Source organism: Pristiophorus japonicus, unplaced genomic scaffold (genome assembly GCF_044704955.1).
Source record: "Pristiophorus japonicus isolate sPriJap1 unplaced genomic scaffold, sPriJap1.hap1 HAP1_SCAFFOLD_1247, whole genome shotgun sequence".
Taxonomy (NCBI): Eukaryota; Metazoa; Chordata; class Chondrichthyes; family Pristiophoridae; genus Pristiophorus; species Pristiophorus japonicus.
The window spans coordinates 69161-82500 of record NW_027250912.1 but is presented as its reverse complement, the minus strand read 5'-3'; the positions used below and the strand labels follow the sequence as shown (position 1 = coordinate 82500).

The following is a 13340-nucleotide window of genomic DNA, read 5'->3' as shown; positions in this document are numbered from 1 at the left end:
GACAGAGTGAGAGACAGAGAGTCAGAGAGAAAGACAAAGACAGTCAGAGAGCCAGAGAGACAGAGAGACAGAGAGATTGGGACAGAGTGTGACTGAGTTGCCTTGGGATGTTTTACTACGTGAAAGACCCGATATATCGATGTTGAGAGGCGAATATTGAAGAGACGGAGGCAGGAGTCTGGGGGATGAGACACAATCTGAGCGTTTCACTGACCCCTCCTCATTCTTCAAACACACAGCACTAACTGGGGAATGACCCACAACCCAGAGCAGGTGGTTCCATAGCTCAGGGGTCAGAGCACTGGTCTAGTAAACCAGGGGTCGTGGGTTCAAATCTCACTGGGGCCTACTCAAAATTAGCTTAGTGTTTAAATTCACTGTCAATTAACAAGGGAGAAAAATTATAAATATTAAACAGCTCCGAGACCAAACCTGGATTTACAGGCTCCTCTCTCCCTTCCCATCGCAACTTTTTTTCCTCTCTCTCCCTTTCCCGCTATCTTGCTTTCCCCGTTTCTCACGAATGCCCCTCTCTTCCCCTCTCTCCTCTCTCCTCTCCTCTCTCTCCTTCCCCTTCTCTCTCCCCTTCCCTTTCTCCTCCCCCTCTCTACCTTTCTCCCCTTCATGCTCTTACACACTCGTTACCCTTCCTCTCTCAATCTTACCCCTCTCTTTCCCCTTCCCCCTCTCTCTCACTCCTTCCCTTCTATCTCTCCCCTTCACCCTCTCTCTCGTTACCTGCCCTCTCTCCCCTTCCCTTCCCTCGCTTTCCCCTACCCCTCTCTCTCACTCCTTCAAGTCTCTCTTTTCCCTTTCCCTCTTTTTCCCACTCCTTCCTCTCTCTCCCTCTCTCTCCCCTTCTCCCTCTCTCTCCCCTTCCCCACTCTTTGCCCCCTCGCCTCTCTCATTCCTTCCTCTCTCACTCCCCCCTTTCCCCTCTCTCCCCTTCCCTCTCCACTTTCTTTCGCTCACTTGTCCTCCTCTCTCTCCTTTGTCCTCTTTCTTCTCTCTCTCTCCCCTCCCCCTCTCTCCATTACCTACTCTCTCCCTCCGATCGCTCCTTCCCTCTCTGCCTTTTCACTCGCCCTTTCCCTTTCCCCTCCCCTCTCACCCCTCCCTCCTCTCTCGCTCTCTTTTCCCTTTCATTTCAGATTCTCCCCTTCTCCCTCTCTCTCCCCTTCCCCTTTCTCTCTCCCCTGCCTCCTCCCTCTCTTGCCTTCACATCTCTCTCCCCTTCCCCTCTCTCTCTCCCCTGCCTCCTCCCTCTCTTGCCTTCACATCTCTCTCCCCTTCCCCTCTCTCTCTCACTCATTCCCTCTATTTCCCCTTCCCTCTCTCACTCCTACCCCTCTCTCCCTCCACTTCCCCTCTATCTTCCCGCTCTATCTTCGCCCCTCGAGGGACAGAGTGAAAAGGTGAGAGACAGAAAGAAAGAGAGTGAGATTGAGAGAGACAGAGAGGCAGAGAGAGATTGAGGCAGAGTGTGACTGAGTTGCCTTGGGATGTTTTACTACGTGAAAGACCCGATATATCGATGTTGAGAGGCGAATATTGAAGAGACGGAGACAGGAGTCTGGGGGATGAGACACAATCTGAGCGTTTCACTGACCCCTCCTCATTCTTCAAACACACAGCACTAACTGGGGAATGACCCACAGCCCAGGGCAGGTGGTTCCATAGCTCAGGGGTTAGAGCACTGGTCTAGTAAACCAGGGGTCGTGGGTTCAAATCTCACTGGGACCTTTGCATAATTAATTTAGTATTTAAATTCCCATCTCTAATTTGTTATTCTCTCTTCCTCCTCTGACTCTCCATTCCCAGCTGCCTCTTCCTTTTCAGATTCTCCCCTTCTCACTCTCTCACTCTCTCACACCTTCCCCTCTCTCTTCCCTTCCACTCACTGTCTCCCCTTCCCTCTCTTATTTCATTCTCTCTCCTCTCCTTACCCCCTCTCTCCTTCCTCCTCTATCTTCCCTCCCTCTATCCCCTCCCCCTCTCTCCGCTACCCACTCTCTCACCCCCTCTGCCTTTTCCCTCTCCCGTCCTCTCTCTTTCCTCCCCTCCCTCCCTCCCCACCCCCACTCTCTCTCCCCTTCCCCTCTCTCTTCCTCCCTGTCTTCCCTTCCCTCTCTCTCTCACTCCTTCCCCTTTCTCTCCCCTTCTGCTCTCTCCCCTCCCCCTCTCTCCCAATCCTTCCCCTCTCTCCCCCCCGCTTCCAGACTCTCTCACTCTGTCCATCCCCTCCCTCTCTTTCCCCACCTCCCTCTCTTCCTCTCTCTCTCCCCTCCGCTCTCTCTCCCCTTCCCCATTCCTCTCTCTCCCATTCTCCCCTCTCTCTCACTCCTTCCACTTTCTCTTTTCCCTTCCCCTCTCTTTCCTGCTCCTTCCCCGACCTGTCCCAGAGCGGGTGACTCCATAGCTCAGGGGTTAGAACTCGGGTCTTGTAAACCAGGGGTCGTGAGTTTCAGTCTCTTTGGGGTCTACTCAAATTAGCTCAGTATTTAAATTCACCGTCAATTAACAGCAGCTTTAATTATAAATATTAAACAGCTCCGAGACCGACACTGGAACAACAGGCTCCACTCACACCCTTCCCCCTCTCCTCTTCTCGTCTCTCTTACACTCTCTCCCCTTCCAAATCTCTGTCACCCTTCCCCCTCACAACCCATTCGACATCTTTTTACCCCTCTCTCCCTTTCCCACTATCTCACTTTCCCCTTCTCTCACTCATTCCCCTTTCCCTCCTTCCCCTTCCCTTGTCACAGCCTCGCTCCTTCCCCCTCTCTTCCCTTCCCCTCTCTCTCACTCCTTCATCTGTAGTGGGGAAAATGTTGGAATCAATTATTAAGGATGAAATAGCAGCACAGTTGGAAAGCAGTGACAGGATCGGTCCAAGTCAGCATGGATTTATGAAAGGGAAATCATGCTTGACAAATCTTTTTGAATTTTTGAGGATGTAACGAGCAGAGTGAACAAGGGAGAACCAGTGGATGTGGTGTATTTGGACTTTCAAAAGGCTTTTGATAAGGTCCCACACAAGAGATTGGTGTGCAAAATTAAAGCACATGGTATTGGGGGTAATGTACTGACGTGGATAGAGAACTGGTTGGCAGACAGGAAGCAGAGAGTCGAGATAAACAGGTCCTTTTCAGAATGGCAGGCAGTGACTAGTGGAGTGCCGCAGGGCTCAGTGCTGGGACCCCAGCTCTTTACAATATACATTAACGATTGAGATGAAAGAATTGAGTGTAATATCTCCAAGTTTGCAGATGACACGAAACTGGGTGGCAGTATGAGCTGTGAGGAGGATGCTAAGAGGCTGCAGGGTGACTTGGACAGGTTAGGTGAGTGGGCAAATGCATGGCAGATGCAGTATAATGTGGATAAATGTGAGGTTATCCACTTTGGGGGCAAAACACGAAGACAGAATATTATCTGAATGGTGACACATTAGGAAAAGGGGAGGTGCAATGAGACCTGGGTGTCATGGTACATCAGTCATTGAAAGTTGGCATGCAGGTACAGCAGGCGGTGAAGAAGGCAAATGGTATGTTGGCCTTCATAGCGAGGGGATTTGAGTATAGGAGCAGGGAGGTCTTACTGTAGTTGTACAGGGCCTTGGTGAGGCCTCACCTGGAATATTGTGTTCAGTTTTGGTCTCCTAATCTGAGGAAGGACGTTCTTGCTATTGAGGGAGTGCAGCGAAGGTTCACCAGACTGATTCCCGGGATGGCGGGACTGACATATGAGGCGAGACTGGAGCAACTGGGCTTTTATACACGGGAGTTTAGAAGGATGAGAGGGGATCTCATAGAAACGTATAAGATTCTGATGGGACGGGACAGGTTAGATGCGGTTAGAATGTTCCTGATGTTGGGGAAGTCCAGAACCAGGGGTCACAGTCTGAGGATAAGGGGTAGACCATTTCGGACTGAGATGAGGAGAAACTTCTTCACTCAGAGAGTTGTTAACCTGTGGAATTCCCTGCCGCAGAGAGTTGTTGAGGTCAGTTCATTGGATATATTTAAGAAGGAGTTATATATGGCCCTTACTGCTAAAGGGATGAAGGGGTATGGAGAGAAAGCAGGAAAGGGCTACAGAGGGAATGATCAGCCATGATCTTATTGAATGGTGGTGCAGGCTCGAAGGGCCGAATGGCCTACTCCTGCACCTATTTTCTATGTTTCTATGTTTCTATGTTTCTTCCCCCTCTATCTCCCCTCCCCCTCTCTCTCACTCCTTCCCCCTCTATCTCCCCTCCCCCTCTCTCTCACTCCTTCCCCCTCTCTCTCCCCTCACCCTCTCTCTCCCCTTCCACACTCTCTCTCCCCTTCCCCTCCCTCTCTTTCCCCTCCCGCACACCTCTCTCCCCTTCCCCTCTCTCTTCCTCCCTGTCTCCACTTCCCTCCCCTCTCTCTAACTCCTTCCCCTCTCTCTCTCTCTCACCTCTTTCCCATCTCTCAACTTCCCTTTCTCCTTTCACTCTCTCCCCATTCCTTCCCCTCTCTCTTTTCCCTTCCCCTCCCTTTCCTGCTCCTTCCCCTATCTTTCCCAGAGCAGGTGATTCAAATCTCATTGGGGCCTACTCAAAATTAATTTAGTATTTAAATTCCCATCTCTAATTCATTATTCTCTCTTCAGCCTCTGCCTCTTCACTCCTCCACCCCGTCCCGGTTATCTCTTTCTTTTCAGATTCTCCGCTTCTCCCTCTCTCTCTCTCCTTCCCCTCTCTCTATCTCCCCTTCCATTCTCCCCCCTCGCTCTCTCACTCCTTCCCTCTCTCTCTCCTTAATCTCGCTTTCTCCTTTCCCTCTCTCTCTCCCCTGCCCGTCTTTCTACCTCCCTGTCTCCCCTTCCCCGTCTCTCTCCCTCACTTCCACTATCTCATTCCCCTATCCTAGATCACTTTCCCCTCCCCCTTCTCTCTCTCCACTTCCCTTCTCTCTTCCTTCCTGTCTCTCCTTCCCCCCTTTCTCACTCCTTCCCCTCACTCTCTCCCCTTCCCGCTATTCACTTTCTCTGTGCCTCACTCATTCCCCTGGCCCTCCATCCCCTCCACATCTCTCTCTCTGTCTCCCCTCCCCCTCCCCCTCTCTCTCTCCACACTCTCTCCCCTTCCCCCTCTGCCTTTTCCCTCTCCCTCTTCCCTCCCCTCCCCCTCTTCCTCCTTTTTCTCTCTCTCTTTACCCTTTCTTTTCCGATTCTCCCCTTCTCTCTCTCTCCCCTTACTTTCTCTCTCCCCTGCCTCCTCCCTCTCTCGCCTTCCCCTCTCTCTCGCTCCTTCCCCTCTCTCTCTCACTCCTTCCCCATTCTTTCCACTTCCCCCTCTCTATCACTCCTTCCCCTCTCTTTCCTGTCCCCCTCTTTCCGCTGCCCACTTTCACACTCCCTCTGCCTTTTCACTCTCCCTTTCCCTTTCCCGCCCCCTCTCTATCCTCCCCTCCCTCCCTCCCTCCATCTCTCCACTTCCCCTCTCTCTTCCTCCCTGTCTCCCCTTGCCCCTCTCTCTCACTCCTTCCACTCTCTCTTTTCCCTTCCCCTCTCTTTCCTGCTACTTCCCCTATCTTTTTTAGTGCAGGTGGCTCCATAGCTCAGGGGTTAGAGCACTGGTCTTGTAAACCAGGGGTTGTGTGTTCAAATCTCGCTGGGGCCTCCTCAAAATTAGCTCAGTATTTAAATTAACAAGGGCTTTAATTATAAATGTTAAACAGCTCTGAGACCGACCCTGGAACAACAGGCTTGACTCTCTCGCCCATCACAACCCATTCTGCATCTTTTTTCCCACTATCCCGCTTTCCCTGTCTCTCACTCATTCCCCTCTCACCCTTTTCCCCTCCCAACGCCTCCCCTCAATCTCTCCCCAACCACTTCCTTCCCCCTCTCTCCCCTTCCCACTCTCCCTCTCCGCTCCCCTCTCTTTCCTCCCGTCTCTCCCCTCCCTCCTCTATCTCTCTCTTTTCCCTTTCCTTTCTGATTTTACCCTTAACCCTCTCTCTCCCATTCCCCTGACTCTATCTCCCTTTCCATTCTCTTCCTCGCTCTCTCAAACCTTCCCTCTCTCTCCCCTTAACCTCTCATTCCCCTTTCCCTCTCTCTCTCTCTCTCTCCCCTTTCCCTCTCTTTGTGCCTTTTTCCCCTCTCTCTCCCTCACTTCCACTATCTCATTCTCCTGATCCGAGATCTCTTTCCCCTCCCCCTTCTCTCTCTCCAGTTCCCTTCTCTCTTCCTCCATGTCTCTCATTCCCCACTTTCTCACTCCTTCCCCTCACTCTCTCCCCTTCCCGCTATCTCACTTTCTCTGTGCCTCACTCATTCCCCTTGCCCTTCTTCCCCTCCACATCTCCCTCTCTGTCTCCCCTCCCCCCTCTCTCCCCTTCCCCCTCTGCCTTTTCACTCTCCCTTTCCCTCTCCCTCTTCCCTCCCCTCCCCCTCTTCCTCCTTTCTCTCTCTCTCTTTACCCTTTCTTTTCCGATTCTCCCCTTCTCTCTCTCTCCCCTTACTTTCTCTCTCCCCTGCCTCCTCCCTCTCTCGCCTTCCCCTCTCTCTCCCTCCTTCCCCTCCGCTTCCGCCTCTCTCTTCCTCCCTGTCTCCCCTTCCCCCTCGCTCCCTCACTCCTTCCCCTCTCTCTTTCCCCTTCCCCTCTCTTTCCGACTCTTTTCCCGCTCTCTCCCTCACTTCCACTATCTCATTCCTCGTATCCTAGATCTCTTTCCCCTCCCCTTTCTCTCTCTCCAGTTCCCCTCTCTCTTCCTCCCTGTCTCTCTGTCATACATGTAACCACCATGTAACACCACTGCAATACTGAATAGACTTAAGCAATGCACATCTTGACCACTGGGGGCGAACTTGTGGGAGACACTCCTTACCTGGTCGTCCAGGTACATAAAGGGAGGTCCCACGCAGGGTCATCACCTCTTGGTCCTGTGAATAAAGGTACAGGTCATGGAGTGACCTAGTCCACAGAATTTGCCTCGTGTGGGTTTTGTGCCATTGAGAAAGAACTTTACGCTCTCATTCCCCACCTTTCTCACTCAATCCCTTCTCTCCTTCCCCCCTTTCTCATTCCTTCCCCTCACTCTCTCCCCTTCCCGCTATCTCACTTTCCCCGTGCCTCACTCATTCCCCTCGCCCTCCATACCCTTCACATCTCCCTCTCTGTCTCCCCTCCCCCTCTCTCTCTCTCTCCCCCTCTCTCCCTTTCCCCCTCTGCCTTTTCACTCTCCCTTTCCCTCTCCCTCTCTCCTCCCCTCCCCTCTCTTCCTCCTCTCTCTCTCTCTTTTACCCTTTCTTTTCGGATTCTCCCCTCTCCCTCTCTCTCCCCTTCCTTTCTCTCTCCCCGCCTCCTCCTTCTCTTTCCTTCCCCTCTCGCTCTCCTTCCCCTCTCTCTCACTCCTTCCCCACTCTTTCCCGTTCCCCGTCTCTATCACTCCTTCCCCTCTCTTTCCTGTCCCCCTCTCTCCGCTGCCCACTTTCACATCCCCTCTGCCTTTTCACTCTCCCTTTCCCTCTCCCGTCCCCTCTCTTTCCTCCCCTCCCTCACTCCCCTCCGTCTCTCCCCTTCCCCTCTCAGTCACCCCTTCCCCATCTCTCTCACTCCTTCCCCACTCTCTCTCCTTCCCCTTTCTCTCAATCCTTCCAATTGCTCTTTCCCCTTCCCCTTCTCTCTCTCCCCCTCCCTGTCTCCCCTTCCCCCTCTCTCTCACTCCGTCCCTTCCCTCTCTCCCCTTCCCCCTCTCTCTCACTCCGTCCCCTCCCTCTCTCCCCTTCCCCCTCACTCACTCCTTCCACTCTCTCTTTTCCCTTCCCCTCTCTTTCCTGCTCCTTCCCCTATTGTTCCCAAAGCAGGTGGCTCCATAGCTCAGGGGTTAGAGCACTGATCTAGTAAACCAGGGGTCATGAGTTCAAATCTCATTGGGGCCTACTCAATATTTAAATTTGCTGTCAATTAACCAGGGCTTTAATTATAAATATTAAACAGCTCTGAGACCAATCCTTGAACAACAGGTTCTTGTCTGTCTTGCACTCTCTCTCCCCTTCCAAATTTCTCTCTCCCTTCCCCATCACGACCCGTGCTACATCTTTTTACCCCTCTCTCCCTTTCCCACTATCTCGCTTTCCTCATCTCTCACTCTGTTGTGTATCTGTAAAACTTGCTCTCCCATGTTCCGCCACCAGGGAGCTCATCCCCTGAAGTCCCAAGGGATACCATTGGGAGCACTGTGTATAAGCCGCCCCTAAGGCCTGTTCCTCACTCTGGAGTGTCTTATTAAAGACTGAGGTCACTGTTACTGTAACCTCCCTGTGTGCAGTCTCATCTGTGTTAGGAACACAATACACTCATTCCCCTCTCTGTCACTCCATCCCCTCCCCCATCTCTCTGTCTCCCCTCCCACTCTTTCCACTACCCACTCTCACCCCCTCTCTTCCCTTCCCCCTCTGCCTTTTCCCTCTCCCTTTCCCTCTCCCTCTTCCCTCCCCGCCCCCCTCTTCCTCCTCTCTCTCTTTACCCTTTCTTTTCGGATTCTCCCCTTCTCCCTCTCTCTCCCCTTCCTTTCTCTCTCCCCTGCCCGTCCCTCTCTCTCCTGCCCCTCTCTCCCCTTCCCCACTCTTTCTCTCCCCTCCCGCTGTCTCCCCTTCCCCTCTGTCTCATTCCTTCCCCCTTTCTCTCCCCTTCCCCTCTCTCTTTCTCCCTCTCTCCCCTCCCCATCTCTTTCCTCTTCCCCCTCTCTCACACTCCTTCCACTTGCTCTTTTCCCTTCTCCCTCTCTTTCCTGCTCCTTCCCCTGTCTTTCCCAGAGCAGGTGTCTCCATAACTCAGGGGTTGGAGCACTCGTCCAGTCAACCAGGGGTTGTGGGTTCAAATCGCACTGCGGCCTTTACATAATTAATTTAGTATTTAAATTCCTATCTCTAATTCATTATTCTCTCTTCGCCCTCCACTCTCCCACCCTCTCCCGGCTGTTTCTTTCTTTTCAGATTCTCCTCTTCTCACGCTCTCACTCCTTCCCCTCTCTCTCCACTTACCCCGCTTTCTCTCCTTCCATTCTCTGCATCCCCTTCCCCCTCTCTCTCTCACTCTTCCACTCTCTCCCCTTCCCTCTCTAATTTCATTCTCTCCGCAGTCCTTCCCCCCCCTCTCCTTTCTCCTCTGTCTTCCCTCTCTCTATCCCCTCCCCCTCTCTCCGCTACCCACTCTGTATTTTCCCTCTCCCATCCTCTCTCTTTCCTTCCCTCCCTCCCCACCCCCACTCTCTCTCCCCTTTCCCTCTCTCTTCCTCCCTGTCTTCCCTTCCCCCTCTCTCTCACTCCTTCCCCTCCCTCTCCCCTTCCCCCTCTCTCTCACTCCTTCCCCTTTCTCTCCCCTTACGCTCTCTCCGCTCCCACTCTCTCCCACTCCTTCCCCTCTCTCCCCCCCCCCTTCCACGCTCCCTCTCTGTCCATCCCCTCCCTCTCTTTCCCCAACTCCCTCTTTTCGCCCCTCTCTCTCTCCCCTTCCCCATCCACTCGCTTTCCCCTTCCCCTCTCTCTCACTCCTTCTAGTCTCTCTTTTCCCTTCCCCTCTTTTTCCCACTCCTTCCTCTCTCTCCCCTTCCCCCTCTCTCTCCCCTTCCCCACTCTTTGCCCCCCCGCCTCTCTCATTCCTTCCTCTCTCACTCCCCCCTTTCCCCTCTCTCCCCTTCCCTCTCTACTTTCTTTCGCTCACTTGTCCTCCTCTCTCTCCTTTGTCCTCTTTCTTCTCTCTCTCTCCCCTCCCCCTCTCTCCATTACCTACTCTCTCCCTCCGATCGCTCCTTCTCTCTCTGCCTTTTCACTCGCCCTTTCCCTTTCCCCTCCCCTCTCACCCCTCCCTCCTCTCTCGCTCTCTTTTCCCTTTCATTTCAGATTCTCCCCTTCTCCCTCTCTCTCCCCTTCCCCTTTCTCTCTCTCTCTCTCCCCTGCCTCCTCCCTCTCTTGCCGTCACATCTCTCTCCCCTTCCCCTCTCTCTCTCTCTCACTTGTTCCCTCTATTTCCCCTTCCCTCTCTCACTCCTACCCCTCTCTCCCTCTCTCCCTCCACTTCCCCTCCCTCTCTCTCCCCTTCCCCTCCCTCTCTCTCCACTTCCCCCTCTCTCTCACTCCTTCCACTCTCTCTTTTCCCTACCCCTCTCTTCCCTGCTCCTTCCCGTCTTTCCCAGGGCAGGTGGCTCCATAGCTCAGGGGTTAGAGCATTGCTCCAGCAAACCAGGGGTCGTGAGTTCAAATCTCACTGGAGCCTTCTCAAAATTAACTCTGTATTTAAATTATTAAGGGTGTCAAATATCAATATCAAACAGCTTTGAGACTGACCTTGGAACAACAGTCTTCTTTCTCTCTGCCTTCCCCATCATGACATCTTTTCCTGCTATCTCACTTCCCCTGTGTCTCACTCATTCAGAGAAACACAGAAACATGTGAAATAGGAGCAGGAGGAAGCCATTCGGCCCTTCGAGCCTGCACCACCATTCAATATGATCATGGCTGATCCTCTATCCCAACACCATATTCCTGCTTAACTCCCCATTCCCCTTGATGCCTTTTGCAACTAGAAATCTATCTGTCTCCCTCTTAAATATATTCAGTGACTTGTCCTCCACAGCCTCCTGTGGTCGAGAATTCCACAGGTTCACCTCCCTCTGAGTGAAAACATTTCTCCTCATCTCGGGCCTAAATTTCCTACCCAGTATCCTGAGACTGTGTGACTCCTTGTTCTCAACTTCCCAGCCCCCGGGGAAACATCCTCCCCACATCCAGTCTGTCTAACCCCGTCAGAATTTTATACCTTTCAATCAGATCCCCTCTCATTCTTCTAAACTCCAGTGAATACAGGCCCAGTCGACCCAATCTCTCCTCATACCACAGTCCTGCCATCCCAGGAATCAGTCTGGTGAACCTTCGCTGCACTCCCTCTATGGCAAGTGTATCCTTCCTTAAGTAAGGAGACCAAAACTGTACACAATACTCCAGGTGTGGTCTCACCAAGGCCCTGTATAACTGGAGTAAGACATCCTTGCTCCTGTACTCAAACCCTCTTGCAATGAAGGCCAACATACCATTTGCCTTCCTAACTGTTTGCTGTACCTGCATGGCTGCTTTCAATGACTCTCCCCTTCAACTCTCTCCCCTCACCCTCTCTTTCCGCCCGTCTCTCACCTCCCTCCTCTATCACTCTCTTTTCCTTTTCCTTTCAGATTTTCCCCTTCTCCCTCTCTCTTCTCTTCCCTCGCTCCCCTGCCCCTCTCTCAATCCAACCTACCCCTCTCTCCCTCATGTCTCTCTCACTCCTTCCCTCTCTCTCCCCTTAACCTCTCTTTCACCTTTCCCTCTCTCTCTCCCCTGTCCATCTTTCTACTTCCCTGTCTCCCCTTCCCTCTCTCTGTCACTCCTTCCCCTCTCTCTCCCCTTCCCCTCTCTTTCCGACTCTGTCCCCTCTCCCTCCCTTCCACTATCTCATTCCCTTTCTTCTCGCTCACTTTCACCTTCCACTTCTCTCTCTCCCCTTCCCCTCTCTCCTCCTCCCTGTCTCCCCTTCCCCCTCTCTCTCACTCCGTCCCCTCCCTCTCTCCCCTTCCCCCTCTCTCTCACTCCGTCCCCTCCCTCTCTCCCCTTCCCCCTCTCTCACTCCTTCCATGCTCTCTTTTCCCTTACCCCTCCCTCTCTCTCTCCCCTTCCCCCTCTCTCTCACTCCTTCCACTCTCTCTTTTCCCTTCTCCCTCTCTTTCCTGCTCCTTCCCCTGTCTTTCCCAGAGCAGGTTTCTCCATAGCTCAGGGGTTGGAGCACTAGTCCACTCAACCAGGGGTTGTGGGTTCAAATCGCACTGGGGCCTTTACATAATTAATTTAGCATTTAAATTCGTATCTCTAATTCATTATTCTCTCTTCCCCCTCTGCCTCTCCACTCTCCCACCCCCTCCTGGCTGTTTCTTTCTTTTCAGATTCTCCTCTTCTCACTCTCTCACTCCTTCCCCTCTCTCTCCACTTACCCCGCTTTCTCTCCTTCCATTCTCTGTATCCCCTTCCCCCTCTCTCTCTCACTCCTTCCCCTTTCTCTCCCCTTACGCTCTCTCCGCTCCCACTCTCTCCCACTCCTTCCCCTCTCTCCCCCCCCTTCCACGCTCCCTCTCTGTCCATCCCCTCCCTCTCTTTCCCCAACTCCCTCTTTTCGCCCCTCTCTCTCTCCCCTTCCCCATCCCCTCCCTCTCCCCTTCCCCCTCTCTCTCCCTCCTTCCACTCTCTCTTTTCCCTTCCCCTCTCTTTCCTGCTCCTTCCCCTGTATTTCCCAGAGCAGATGGATCTGTAGCTCAGGGGGTAGAGCACCGGTTTAGTGAACTAGGGGGTCGTGAGTTCAAATCTCACTGGGGTCACTCAAAATTAAATTCACTGTCAATTAACAAGGGCTTTAATTATAAATATTAAACAGCTCCGAGACCGACCCTGGAACAACAGGCTCCCCTTACCCCTCTCCTCTTTTCATCTCTCTTGCACTCTCTCTCCCCTTCCAAATCTCTCTTTCCCCTTCCCCATCACGACCCGTTCTACATCTTTTTAGCCCTCTCTCACTTTCCCGCTATCCCTGTCTCTCAGTTATTCACCTCTCCCCCCCTTGCCCCTCCCTCGCCTCACCCTCACTCCTTCCCCCTCTCTCTCCTTCCTCTCTCTCTCACCCTCTCCCCTCAGCCTCTCCCCTAACCACCTCCTTCACACTCTCTCCCCTTCCCCTCTCGCACCCTCTCCCCTCAATCTCTCCCCGAACCACTTCCTTCCCCCTCTCTCCCCTTCCCACTCTCCCTCTCCCATTCCCTCTCCGCTCCCCTCTCTTTCCTCCCGACTCTCCCTTCCCTCCTCTATCTCTCTCTTTTCCTTTTCCTTTCAGATTTTCCCCTTCTCCCTCTCTCTCCCCTTCCCCTATCTCTATCTCCCCTTCCATTCTCCCCCTCGCTCTCTCACTCCTTCCCTCTCTCTCCCCTTAACCTCTCTTTCCCCTTTCCCTCTCTCTCTCTCCCCTGCCCGTCTTTCTCCCTCCCTGTCTCCCCTTTCCCCTCTCTCTCTCCCCTCCCCCTCTCTTTCCGACTCTTTCCCCTCTCTCTCCCTCACTTCCACTATCTCATTCCCCTTATCCTAGATCTCTTTCCCCTCCCCCTTCTCTCTCTCCAGTTCCCCTCTCTCTTTTTCCCTGTCTCTCTGTCATATATGTAACCTCCATGTAACACCACTGCAATACTGACGGGACGGGACAGGGGAGATGTGGGAAGAATGTTCCCGATGTTGGGGAAGTCCAGAACCAGGGGACACAGTCTAAGGATAAGGGGTAGGCCATTTAGGAC

The 13340-nt window shown here is 53.1% G+C and overlaps 5 non-coding genes across 5 annotated transcripts; all 5 read left to right on the top strand.

Moving 5' to 3' along the window:
• Window positions 1-275: 275 nt before the first annotated feature.
• Window positions 276-348, top strand: trnat-agu (transfer RNA threonine (anticodon AGU)). Its single transcript has one exon. It is a non-coding gene; the product is annotated as a tRNA-Thr (tRNA).
• Window positions 349-1670: 1322 nt separating this feature from the next.
• Window positions 1671-1743, top strand: trnat-agu (transfer RNA threonine (anticodon AGU)). The gene has a single exon. It is a non-coding gene; the product is annotated as a tRNA-Thr (tRNA).
• Window positions 1744-5580: 3837 nt separating this feature from the next.
• Window positions 5581-5653, top strand: trnat-ugu (transfer RNA threonine (anticodon UGU)). The gene has a single exon. It is a non-coding gene; the product is annotated as a tRNA-Thr (tRNA).
• A 2194-nt stretch (window positions 5654-7847) lies between these two features.
• trnat-agu (transfer RNA threonine (anticodon AGU)) lies at window positions 7848-7920 on the top strand. Its single transcript has one exon. It is a non-coding gene; the product is annotated as a tRNA-Thr (tRNA).
• A 2262-nt stretch (window positions 7921-10182) lies between these two features.
• Window positions 10183-10255, top strand: trnaa-agc (transfer RNA alanine (anticodon AGC)). Its single transcript has one exon. It is a non-coding gene; the product is annotated as a tRNA-Ala (tRNA).
• The last annotated feature ends 3085 nt before the right edge of the window (window positions 10256-13340 follow it).